We start from the raw sequence: 13,493 nt of genomic DNA, 5'->3' as shown, positions 1-13,493 counted from the left end.
GGGACACGTTTCCCTATCGAAACCACGAGGATTCTTGTGATAGGCTTTGGTTTGTAAGACGTTTGTAATAAAGCTTGGCCTAAATTGGCAATGTTTTTACCATGACATATATGTGCCATGACGTGACACCATGCCACCTCTGATGACTTTCTAGTGAGTTTTGGATTAATGGGGATTTAAAAACCAAGATTCCAGATGTTTAAGGACCACCCAGGACGCCGGTACGGTTGTAATTCATTCCCATTCCTGACATGGGACCTAAACATGCACCCAAGTACACATGTATAATTTTCCTAGCCATTTTGGTGAACTGGATAGTTCAGATTTGAATTATGGACATTAATTGCCTAGGAAACTCAATTAGTGTATAAAAAGGCCAAACGAACCTTGAATAATTTTGAATTTCAGCATGGATATCCTGTCGTTCCATGTTGCCCATAGAAAAAATACAAGGCGAAAAGAGGCAGTGATTATGTTTCGCCACAAGGGGAACACGTTTCCCTATCAAAAACAGGAGGCTTCTTTGAGAGAAGCTCCGGTTTGTAAGAGGTTTGTAATAAAGCTTGGACAAAATTGGATAATGTTTTTACCACGACATATATGTGCCATGACGTGAAACCATGCGAACTTTCATGGCTTTCTGGTAAGTTTAGTACGGGGATTTGAAAACCGAGATTCCAAATGTTTGAGGACAAGCCAGGACACTGGTACGGTTGTAATTCATTCCTGTTCCTGGTAAGGGACCTAATCATGCACTCAAGGACACATGTATAATTTTTCTAGCCATTTTGGTGAACTAGAGCATGTATTTGAAGTTCCGATTTGAATTATGGACATTAAATGCCTAGGAAACTCAATTAGTGTATAAAAAGGCCAAATGAACCCTGATTAAGTTTAAATTTCCGCACGGATATCATGTCGTTCCATGTTGCCTATAGAAGAAAATACAAGGCGAAAGGAGGCAGTGATTATCGTTTCGCCCACTAGGGGGGACACGTTTCCCTATCGGAACCATGTGGCTTCTTTGAGAGAAGCTCCGGTTTGTAAGAGGCTTGTAATAAAACTTGCGCCAAAATGGATGAAAAATATTCCTCGACATATATGTGTCGTGTCGTGACACCATGCAATTTTGACAATTTTCGGCTGAGTTTGGGATTTACAGGGATTGAAAAACCGAGATTCTTCTCACTTGTGCTTCAAAGTAGCACCATGACCTTCATGATAGAGAGTCTCCTATTTTGTCACTTTCATATACTAGTCGGAATTTTTCATTATAGAACTTGCCTTGTATACTCCAATGATGGACTTCCTCAAAAGCGCCCTAGGTCTTCGCGAGCAAGCAAGTTGGATGCACACCCACTTAGTTCCTTTTTGAGCTTTCATACACTTATAACTCTAGTGCATCCGTTGCATGGCAATCCCTACTCACTCACATTGATATCTATTTATGGGAATGGCCATAGACCGTTGATACGCCTAGTGGATGTGAGACTATCTTCACCTTTTTGTCTTCTCCACAACCACCATTCTATTCCACATATAGTGCTATGTCCATGGCTCACGCTCACGTATTGCATGGAAGTTGAAAACGTTTGAGAATACTAAAGTATGAAACAATTGCTTGGCTGAACCGGAGTTTTGAAGAAAAGGAATACCAAACGGAGTCCAAACGGAAACCTTCGCGATGATCTTTCTTGGACCAAAAGCAAACTAGAAGACTTGGAGATGAAGTCAGACACGTAACAAGGAGGCCACGAGGCAGGAGGGCGCGCCCAGGGGGTAGGCGCGCCCCCACCCTGGTGGGCCCCTTGTAGCTCCGACGTACTAGTTCTGTCGCCTATATATACTCTTATACCCTAAAAACATCAGGGGGAGCCACGAAACCACTTTTCCACCGCTGCAACCTTCTATACCCGTGAGATCCCATATTGGGGCCTTTTCTGGCAATCTGTGGGAGGGGGATTCGATCATGGAGGGCTTCTACATCAACACCATTACCTCTCCGATGAAGCGTGAGTAGTTTACAACAGACCTTTGGGTCCATAGTTATTAGCTAGATGGCTTCTTCTCTCTCTTTGATTCCCAATGTGAAGTTCTCCTTGATGTTCTTGGAGATCTATTCGATGTAATACTCTTTTGTGATGTGTCTGCCGAGATCCGATGAATTTTGGATTTATGATCAAGATTAGCTATGAAAATTATTAGGTTCTTCTCTGAGTTCTTATGTGCATAGTTTGGCCTACTAGATTGATCTTTCTTGCCATGAGAGAAGTGTTTAGCTGTAGTTTCAATCTTGCAGTGTCCTTTCCCAGTGACAATAGGGGCAGCAAGGCACGTATTGTACTGTTGCCATCGAGGATAAAAAGATGGGGTTTTCATCATATTGCTTCAGTTAATTCCTCTACATCATGTCATCTTGCTTAATGCGTTACTCCGTTCTTATGAACTTAATACTCTAGATGCATGCTGGATAGCGGTCGATGTGTGGAGTAATAGTAGTAGATGCAGGCAGGAGTCAGTGTACTTGACACAGACGTGATGCATATGTTCATGATCATTGCCTTAGATGTCATCATAATTATGCGCTTTTCTATCAATTGCTCGGCAGTAATTTGTTCACCCACCGTAATACGTGCTATCTCGAGAGAAGCCACTAGTGAAACCTATGGCCCCCGCGTCTCTTTTCCATTATATTTAATCTCGTTTACACCTTTCTAGTTTCCGATCTAATATTTTGCAATCTTTACTTTCCAATCTATACATAAAAAATACCAAAGGCATTTACTTTATTATCTCTATCAGATTTCACTTTTGCGAGTGACCGTGAAGGGATTCACAACCCCTTTATCGTGTTGGTTGCAAGTTCTTGATTGTTTGTGCAGGTATTCGATGACTTGTGCATCATCTCCAATTGGATTGATACCTTGGTTCTCAAAACTGAGGGAAATAATTACGCTACTTTGGTGCATCACCCTTTCCTCTACAAGCGAAAACCAACGCAAGCAGAGGTAGCAGAAACAAATGGGAAAAGAGGCGGGAAACTGATGACAGGAGTGGCATGAAATGGTAGCCTATTTAGAAAACGTACAAAGAAGAAGCGTGAGCTGGAACGACGCATGCGCACAGTGCTTAACCATGTACTGCATGTGCTCTCGAAAGGTCTAAGGGTCGCCATTCGATCTGGGAGCATCCAACGGTGCAGATATACGATCCGTGGGGTTTGGGTTTTGGCCAATCAGAACGCATGCCTCAGATCGCGCGCGGCATCGGCCACGGTTTGGTAGGCACACTGCTTTCGTTTGGCCTTTTTATACACTAATTGAGTTTCCTAGGCATTTAATGTCCATAATTCAAAGCTGGACTTCAAATACATGCTCCAGTTCACCAAAATGGCTAGAAAAAATTATAGTGTCCTTGGGTGCATGTTTAGGTCCCATGCCAGGAATAGGAAAAAATTACAACCGCACCTGCATCCTGGCTCGTCCTCAAACATTTACAATCTCGGTTTTTAAATCCCCCTAAATCCAAAACTCACCAGAAAGTCATAAAAGTTGCCATGGTGTCACGTCATGGCGCATATATGTCATGGAAAAACATTGTCCAATTTGGGCCAAGCTTTATTACAAACCTCTTACAAACTGGAGCTTCTCTCAAATAAGCCCTCGTGGTTCCGCTAGGAAACGTGTTCCCCTTGTGGCAAAACATAAACACTACATCTTTTCGCCTTGTATTTCCTTCTACGGGCAACATGGAACGACATGATATCCATGATGAAATTTAAACTTATTCAGGGTTCGTTTGGCTTTTTTATACACTAATTGAGTATCATAGGCATTTAATGTCCATAATTCAAATCTGAATCTCAAATACATGCTCAAGTTCACCAAAATGGCTAGAAAAAATATACATGCATGTGTCTTTGGGTGCTTGTTTAGGTCCCATGCATGCCAGGAATGGGAACGATTACAACCGTACCAGCATCCTGGCTCGTCCTCAAACATTTGGAATCTAGGTTTTTATATCCCCGTAAATCCGAAACTCACCAAAAAGTTATGAAAGTAGGGATGGTGTCACGTCATGGCACATATATGTTGTGGTGAAAACATTGTGCAATTTGGGACAAGCTTTATTACGAACCTCTTACAAATCGGACCTTCTCTCAATAAGAAGCCTTGTTGTTTTGATAGGGAAACGTGTTCCCCTTGTTGTCGAAACATAATCACTACGTCCTTTCGCCTTGTTTTTTCTTCTACGGGCAACATGGAACGATATGATATTCATGCTGAAATTTAAACTTATTCAGGGTTGTTTGGCCTTTTTATACACTAGTTGAGTTTCCTAGGCATTTAATGTCGATAATTCAAATCTGAAGTACAAATATATGCTCCAGTTCACCAAAATGGCTAGAAAAAGTATACATGCATGTGTTCTTGGGTGCATGTTTAGGTTCCATGCAAGGAATGGGAACGAATTACAACCTGACCGGCATCTTGTCTCGTCCTCAAACATTTGGAATCTCGGTTTTTAAATCCCCATATAAATCGAAAAGTCACCAGAAAGTCATTAAAGGTGGCATGGTGTCATGTCATGGCACATATATGTCATGGTAAAAACATTGCCAATTTGGGCCAAGCTTTATTACAAACCTCTTACAAATCGGAGCATGTCGCAATAACCCTCGTGGTTTCGATAGGGAAACGTGTCCCCTTGTGGGCCAAACGATAATCGCTCCCTCTTCTAGCCTCGTATTTTTTTCTACACGCAACAGATATGGAACAACGGGAGATTCGCGCTGAACTTTGAAATTATATATGGTTCATTTGACCCTTTTTTATTCAATACGTAATTGAGTTTTCTAGGCATTTAATGTCCATAATTCAAATCTGAACTACAAATACATGCTCCAGTGCACCAAAATGGCTACAAAACACGTACATGTGTCCTTGGGGTGCATGTTTAGGTCACATGGAACGAAATGGCAATGAATTCAACCGTCTCACCATCCTGCCTTGGCCACAAACATTGCGAATCTCGGTTTATAAATATCTGTAAATCCAAAACTCACCAGGAAATCATGAAACTTGGAAGTGTGTCACTACATGCTACATATAATTGTCCAATTTGGGCGAATCTATATGACAAGCCTCTTACAAACCAAATCTTCTCGCAACCCTTGTGGTTTTGGTGGGGGAAATGATAATCGTTGCCTCTTCAAGCCTTGAACTTTGTTTTCTACCGGCAACATAGAATAAGAGGAGTGTCGTGCCGAAATTTGAAACTATTTAGGGTTCGTTTGGACATTGTATATATTATGACTAATAATTAAGTTTTCTACGCATTTAATATAGTCCATAATTCAAATTTGAACTACAAGCACATGCTCTAGTGAAGCAAAATGGGTGGTAAATCGTACATGTGTCATTGGGTGCATGTTTAGGTCTCATTTAAGGAATGAGAATGAATTACAAACTTTTCGTCATCCTGAAACATTGAGAATCTTGGTTTTTAAATCCTAGTAAATCAAAAACTCACCCAGAAACATGAAACTTGGCATGGTTTCATGACATGACACATATATGACGTGGTAAAAAAAATCGTCCAGTTTGAGAAGAAGCGTACACATTAGTAGCCAACGGAGTCCTTTTTGAAACAAAAAGCTGACACATTAATATCGCAAACGGTTGTATTATATGAACCATGTCAAAATTTAACCATACTCGGTGGCGTGCGTGCAGCTGTTTGATTAGACGGGACGACCGCGAGAAGTCTATCGTGCAGGCTCGATGGGACTCGTGCGAGCAGTCCTTCGCGCAGGCTCGATGGGACGTGTGCATCCTGTCCACCTCGTAGGCTGGACGAGACACGTGCGAGTAGCAAGGCCTCCCATGCTCACCAGGAAGCGAGCTCTTTGACCTCCATGCACTAGCCGCCGCCCGCCTCGCTCACAAATTCTCCATTAATGGGTTAGTTAACGCGCCCGCCTCCGGTGTTTGCTTGTGATCCCATGGCAGCATTTTCTTTGTTCGTGTTTTCAACTCGTATTTCGGCCCAATTTAAATTGCCACATAGGGCAACGGATAATACGATGACAAATAAAATGGTAACAAATAGTACGATAACAAATTTACAATGCGCAGATAATAATTGTCTTAAATATTTCAGATAATTTAAAATACCACATGCGGCAAAGCCCGGAAGACACTGGGGCAAGAGAAAAAGGAAATCACAGACAACGATCTGGATCGCTACTGTATCTACTCTTCGATGGATCGCCGGGCGATGACATCCCCCTGCTTCTTCTTCAATTCCTCGTGACTTTGAATGAAAGAAGCCACGGATTCCTCCACTTCCTGCTCGCGCTTGATCCAGAGCTTCCTCAAGTCACCCATCAGTTCCTCGACAACCTCTATCAGCATCATCCCCGAGGCACTGCTCTGCTCATGCAGCATCTTCTAGCCGGCGGCCTCCTCCTCCTTCTCGGCAAGCACTTTGAGGAGCTTTGCATTGTCACCCATGAGTTGCTCGACGAGGCCGATTGCCTTGTCAAGTCGTTGACCAGCTCCTGCTGCTTAATGAGGCTAGCGAGAATATCATCGTCGCCGCCCAAGGACTTTAGAAATGCCTGCTCGTCGCGATCGCCGATGCGGCGAGTGTGCTTGTGAGAGCCCTCGCGTACCCGTGAGAGCTTGTTCGAGGGCTCCGCGGCGCGCCGGGACATCTCTGTTGCGGCTGGGGCTGCCACTTCACGATGGGACCTCTCTATTTCCTCCTCGGTCTTGGTCTTTGCTGCCTGGTTATATGGCCAGCCGAAACTCCTTCTACCGGTCATGGCGGAAAGACTTGACAGGAAAGACACATTTTGTGGGTGATGTGGAGAGGAACTGTGAAGTAATTTTTGATTGGTAGTTTTTATAGCCCGGTGCTAAGTGTGAACACACACTAGTTTGATCAGTGTGAACAGACTTGCAATTACTTATTGCGTTGTAATCTGCAATGTGACGAGAAACAAAGTAAAAATTTATTGATGGTTCTAGCCCTAAAAGCCCCGTTTCTATTGTTCTGCCTCATCGGAAACAGTTCCTTTGGATCAACGTATACCACGCATCAGAAGCCTGAAATGTGGGCCCTTGTTCTGGGATGTACGTGTACTTTTCTGCCCACTATCACACACGGTCATGATATAACCATCATGTCCTAGGGATGCATCGTCGCATCTCCCATGGGGTTCCAGAAGGTTGACCATGTGGTTCCTTGCGTGGCGTCCCTGCGCACGCTCTGCTCGATGTTGAGGCAAATTTACAATGGCAATGGTTAATAATTGCCTTACATATTCAGGATAATTTAAAATACCAGATGTGACAAGGTACAAAACACTCACGACCTACTTATGCATACAACTATAATAAAATATAAGCTAAAAAGCTGAGACGGCGACCTTCCGACCATGGTCTTCTCGGACTCCATGATCAGCATATCACCCTTGTGGGCGTTCATTATGTGTACCTTACTAATTATCACACATGAGCACTTCTAACCACCACAAGCAACTAGTTTGCATTTTTTCAAAGTTTTTGTATGAACAGAACCGAACATAAACTTACTATAGTAACCGTCTGTGTTATAATTTCTCATTGCAAATAGTTCATCCGAGTGGGTTGTTTTCTGCGTACCACACACATCTGGTTTACATGAATCGTTTGTGTTCTTTTGGCTGATCGCAAATGCTGCATATCACACATATCTTGTTAAGATCAACCGTTTTGGTTCTCTTGCCTACTCGAAAACAGTTTGTCCAACCAAACTGTATGCTCTGTATCACACACACCTTGATCTGGCTGACTGTTTCTGTTGCATTCCCTAATTGCACACAGTTCATCGGAGCGAACTGTATGTTGTATATTGTACACACATTGATATGATGCCTGTTTGTGTTGTTATTCCTCATCATAAATAGTTCTGCTAGATCAATCGTATGCACTGCATCACACACGGAACCAAAATCTGAACCATGTTTGATGCATCTGTCATCGCAAACGTTTTGCACCTTTTTGACGGTTTTTTACACCACCGTTTGCGATTATTGGATCACACACAGTTTCGTCGAAGGGTCTCTTGTCGTAGTGTCGCCTTAGCAGCATCTTGTGGTAGTGATGTGTGCCATGTTAGACATAATAAAGTTTGACCGCATGCATGGGACGACCCCCCCCCCCTCCATCATCGCCTTGAAGTTGGGAAATTGACATTGTACATATTGAACTAGCCTTGGAGTCGAGTACAATGTTCGGTTTGTAATGTAGTTGGTGGCCCATCAAAGTTGTGCATTTGGGATTTAAAAACATCAGACACCATCGTACCCATACATATTTCCGGGCCGCATGTCGTGTACACGTGGTCTTCTTATCGACCACGTCTCCCTTGTGCAGTTTTTTGTGACGACACACATATCTGTGGGCTCCCCGAGTGTATATATATTATCCCTTTGACCGATAACAAGGGGTATGTGTCAGCCATGAATGGATTCCTCCTAGTTCATGTTAGGGTCAGTTACCGTCACATGTCGTTCAACCAAAGCTCAAGCTCATGCATTGTCAGGATTCCCTCCGACATGCTCAGATTGCTGGGTTCAACCTACATCGTACCCTGCGTATCTCGTCCTTAACTATCTATATATATTATCCCTTTGACCGATAACAAGGGGTATGTGTCAGCCATGAATGGATTCCTCCTAGTTCATGTTATGGTCAATCACCATCACATGTCGTTCAACCAAAGCTCAAGCTCATGCATTGTCAGGATTCCCTCCCACATGCTCAGATTGTTGGGTTCGACCTACATCGTACCCTGCGTATCTCGTCCTTAACTATCTTTCCTTCATGGTTGTTGTCTGTATCGAGAGGTAGGCACCACATCTAAATTGTACATTATTATATATTGAAAACACACATCACCCCTTCCAACGTACATCATTTTGGGCCGCATGCAAGATATGCTGGTTTTGTGGTCCCTCTAGTGCGATTTTTATGATGGTTCAATCTATTGGCCCAAGTGGTTTATCCACAATGGCAGTTGTCATTTGACCAAATGATAGATTCATTGGTCCGTCTCATGGTAGGTCATGGCGACATGCATGTATGACCAAAGTATCATTACATGCTTCCGCCCCGCTGACACGAAGTGGGATGTGGTGGGTCAAGCATCCTAGCTAGCTACGACATTATGTCATAATAGATATATCCAAGGGTGCTTTCGGGTTTGCGAGGTAGGTGCCACCAAAGTTGTGCATTGTGTATTTAAAGTTTTAGACATCACACCCAATATTCCTACATATATTTGGCCACTTCTAGGTGGTTCTTGACTTCTGGCCCCTCTCATCGATCTTTGATGACGCGCCCAACCATGGGCCCACGCGGTCAAAGTTGTGCTGAGGAATTTTGAACATCACAGACCACCCTCTTCACTCATATATATTTGGGCCACATGCTGGTGTGTTTGTCTTCTAACACTCTCTTACATTTTTTTGCTGCAAAGACTCTGATGATGCTCAATGGACACAGGTATAATGTCTTCACCGTGTGCGATCCAAGTGCGCTATGAATCACGACTACTGCGCAAGCGCGAGCAAAGGTGGAGCTACTGGCTCGTGTGCGATGCAAGTGCGCTGTAAAATCACCACCTGCGCAAGCTAAAGGTGGTAGTTTATTTACAAACTAGGATGAACCATGTGTGATAGACCAGCTAGCTAGAAATATAAAAACAAACTACCCACCTTGAGCATTGCAAAAATCGGCGATTCCTTATTATCATACACACATATTCTTATTGGACCGTGAGCGATCTTGGGCACTCCCGCCCCACATCAATTCCTGCACCGAAATTTTAGTATCCGCCGTACTTCCACTACAAATAAAAGACACACCCGTGACATTTTGGGCCGAATGAATTTTTTTCTATCATGCTTGTGACACTTCTATGACGATAATTGTGAACAAACCCGGTATCATCATAGATGTGGTGGGCTCCTACTTCTATGACAAAAAATCATGAAGAAAATGGGCTTTTCATCCTGACTGGGGCGGAGACGCAGCTGCATGACATTCTTTGGGCCGTCCGTGACGTAAAAAACCATGGTAGAAGCGAGGGCAGGGAAAATATCAAGGAGTTCCTGGTTATGGTGGGTGGTTGGGGCGAAGTGATGCACGGAGGGATTGCGCATTTCTCTCGTACACGTACGCGCGTGGGTGCGAGACATTGGGCTCTAACTGAACCCGAGCGAAGCATCAGAGGGAGTCCTAGATTAGGGGATCCTCGGATAGCCGGACTATATGCTTATGCCAGACTATTGGACTATGAAGATACAAGATGGAAGACTTCGTCCCGTGTCTGGGTAGGACTCTCCTTTGCATGGAAGGCAACCTTAGCGATTCGGATGTGTAGATCTCCTTCTCTGTAACCGACTCTGTGTAACCCTAGCCCCCTCCGGTGTCTATATAAACCGGCGGGTTTAGTCCGTAGGACGAGAACAATCAAAATCATAGGGTAGCTTCTAGGGTTTAGCCTCTACGATCTTGTGGTAGATAAACTCTTATAATACTCATATCATCAAGATCAATCAAGCAGGAAGTAGGGTATTACCCCCATAGAGAGGGCCCGAACCTGGGTAAACATCGTGTCCCCTGCCTCCTGTTACCATTAGCCTTAGACGCACAGTTCGGGACCCCCTACCCGAGGTCCGCCGGTTTTGACACCGACATTGGTGCTTTCATTGAGAGTTCCACTGTGTCGTCACGGTAAGGCTTGATGGCTCCTTCAATCATCCACAACAATGCAATCCAGGGTGAGGTTTTCCTCCCCGGATAGATCTTCGTATTCGGCGGCTTCGCACTGCGGGCCAACTCATTTGGCCATTTGGTGCAGATCGATAGCTACGCCCCTGGCCATCAGGTCAGGTTTGGAAGCTTGAACTACACCGCCGACATCCGTGGAGACTTGATTTCTGACGGATTCGAGCCCATGTCAGGTGCACCGAACAGTCACGACGAGCATGACTTAGATCTTCCATCAGACGGTGTTCTGGAGATCACACCTGCGGCTGCCCTGGCCCTTAACCCGGAGCAGATCATGATATCCGATGACGGGTGGATGTACCCCACCACGAAAGCCGCACACTCATCGGCGATAGAGCCAAACAAAGACTTCGCCTCTGATGAGGTCTGTATCATCGGACCCTCGGACTCGTCTTCGGTCATAGGCTCCGAATCATATGCATCCGTGCCTATCAAATCTGATTGGGCACCGATCATGGAGTTTACCTCCGCCAATATCTTTCAGCACTCAACCTTGGGCGACGTGCTAAATTTACTGAAATCCCTCTCCCTGTCAGGAGACCCTTGTCCGAACTATGTCCGGCTTGAGTGGGAAGCGGACGACGAAGAAATTTGTTCCCCACCCACCACCCACTTAATAGCCACTGTCGATGACTTAACCGACATGCTTGACTTCGACTCCGAAGACATCGACGGTATGGACGACGATGCAGGAGAAGAACATGAACCACCACCCACAGGGCGCTTGTTGGTGTACTAGAGTAGGGGTACCCTAGTATCGCAAACTTGTGCACGGGCAGTTGCAGCGCCCCGCGGCAAGGCTTGCTGGGTGACCGCCAAGGTCCTCCGTGGTTCCTTTGGAGCATTCAAGAACAAAGTATTCAAGCCAAGGAGACAAGGCCCCGGCAAGAGGAGCTTGCCGGGAAGGCCAACCAAGGCATCACGAGGAACTTGCCGCGACGCGCCTCGCATCCCGGCAAGACCCGGTGAGCGACAAGCTTCCGGACGCGACAAGGTAACGACCGCGGCAAGGTGCTTGTCGCGGCAAGCGACCACTCTGTACCTGTGCTCCAGCACATCCACCCAAGTGTCGCCCTGAGGCCTTTCCAGGCACGCGCGGCGGGAGGCTGTGCAGCCAGCGGTGCGCGGCGGCATGCGACGCTGACAAGATTACCATCATGGCAAGCGGTGGCGTCCCTGACGGCCCTTTTCTGCACTGTTTGGGTGACGTAGACGGGCATTTAATGCCTTTGTCCCCTGCCGTCAGGGTTAGGTAGAATACACTGTACAGGTAGCCGTACCAACCACCCCTCTTTTTCCATTTTTACCCTTGTCTACGTTGCCACCTGTCGGTGACCCCTTGAGCATATAAAAGGAGGCCCATGCGCAACGTAGAGGGGGTTCGGTTCGAAGCCAGAAAACACTCATGCTCGGTCTCGTTAGCAGCTCGTGTGCACTATAGCACTCAGCGCTCCCGAGCAAGAACTCAATACAATCAGACAAGCAGCAGTAGGAGTATTATCTCTCTGGAGAGCTCCGAAGCTGGGTAAACTGCTCGTGTGTTTCGCCTCGATCTGCTCTTCGTGCGATCTCCGCCCTTCGCTGAACCAAAAGGGGCTCGGTCCGCCGGTCCCATAGGTGTTCGTGGATCAGTTTCCCCGACATCTTTGGCGCGCCAGGTAGGGGGCGTCGAGGTTGTGTGAACCTGATCCGGCATTCACACGAGCTAGATCTTCATCTTCTTCATCGACATGCCACCGAAGAAGAAGGCTTCGGAGGCAACTATTCCGTCCGCGTCGATTCCACCACCACCGGAGCAAACAAGTGGTGGGGTAGACGCCGGCGGAAGAACGGACATCGATGAGGGAGCTCACAATGCCGCCAGGTCCAACGACAAGGCTGCGCACACCTCGGCGTCCGTACATGTTCCGCGCCCATCTCAGGAGGCGCAGGACCGACAGCGTCATGGTATTCGCAGTACCGTACATTTGTTGGACCAAGATCGAGCTGGTGGATCTCGGGGCGCTCAAGACCAGCATGCACGCCAACGTGCTGGCACGAGCGAGACACGGTCGCCTGGACGGGATACTGCTCCTTCTAACATAGTTAGAAGTCCTAGCATATCCCGCTCCTCGCACCGTTCGCCACTGCCACCCACTACTCCAGCAGAAGCTTTGGCGCGAGCTCAACTGCTCCTGGATTACCCTCCAACGGCGGACAAGACCGATCAATGGAGGGCCACCATTCAGAGTCTCATCGGCTTCGCCAACGGCGACACTCCGCGGCAGCTGAGTACATTGCTGCCACGGCAGGACCGCCAGGCGCGAGCCGGTGGCGACGAAACCGGTGGGGGTGCAACCACCATGCACTCTCCACCCCGAAGGCCAAGATCGCCGACTCACCGGGTCCACCTCGACAGCGACTCCACTGCATCGTCGGATCCACGAACTCGTCGCGATCAACGCCAAGTTCTTCAAGAACGACAGCAAGAAGACGCTCGCACTCACATCGAGCGCCGAAGAGAGGTGCGGCGTTAATCCGACCAGCGCGCTGGGCCCTCTGTCGACATGCATGCGCCAGGGGAACCAGGCGACTTGCCGTATGCGGTAGGTTGCCCTGCGTTCGCTCGTGAGATGCGGCAAGTCCAGTGGCCCAGCAAGAAAAATTTCA

This window comes from Triticum dicoccoides, chromosome 5B (assembly GCF_002162155.2).
Source record: "Triticum dicoccoides isolate Atlit2015 ecotype Zavitan chromosome 5B, WEW_v2.0, whole genome shotgun sequence".
Lineage (NCBI taxonomy): Eukaryota > Viridiplantae > Streptophyta > Magnoliopsida > Poales > Poaceae > Triticum > Triticum dicoccoides.
Note: the sequence above shows the minus strand (reverse complement) of the source record.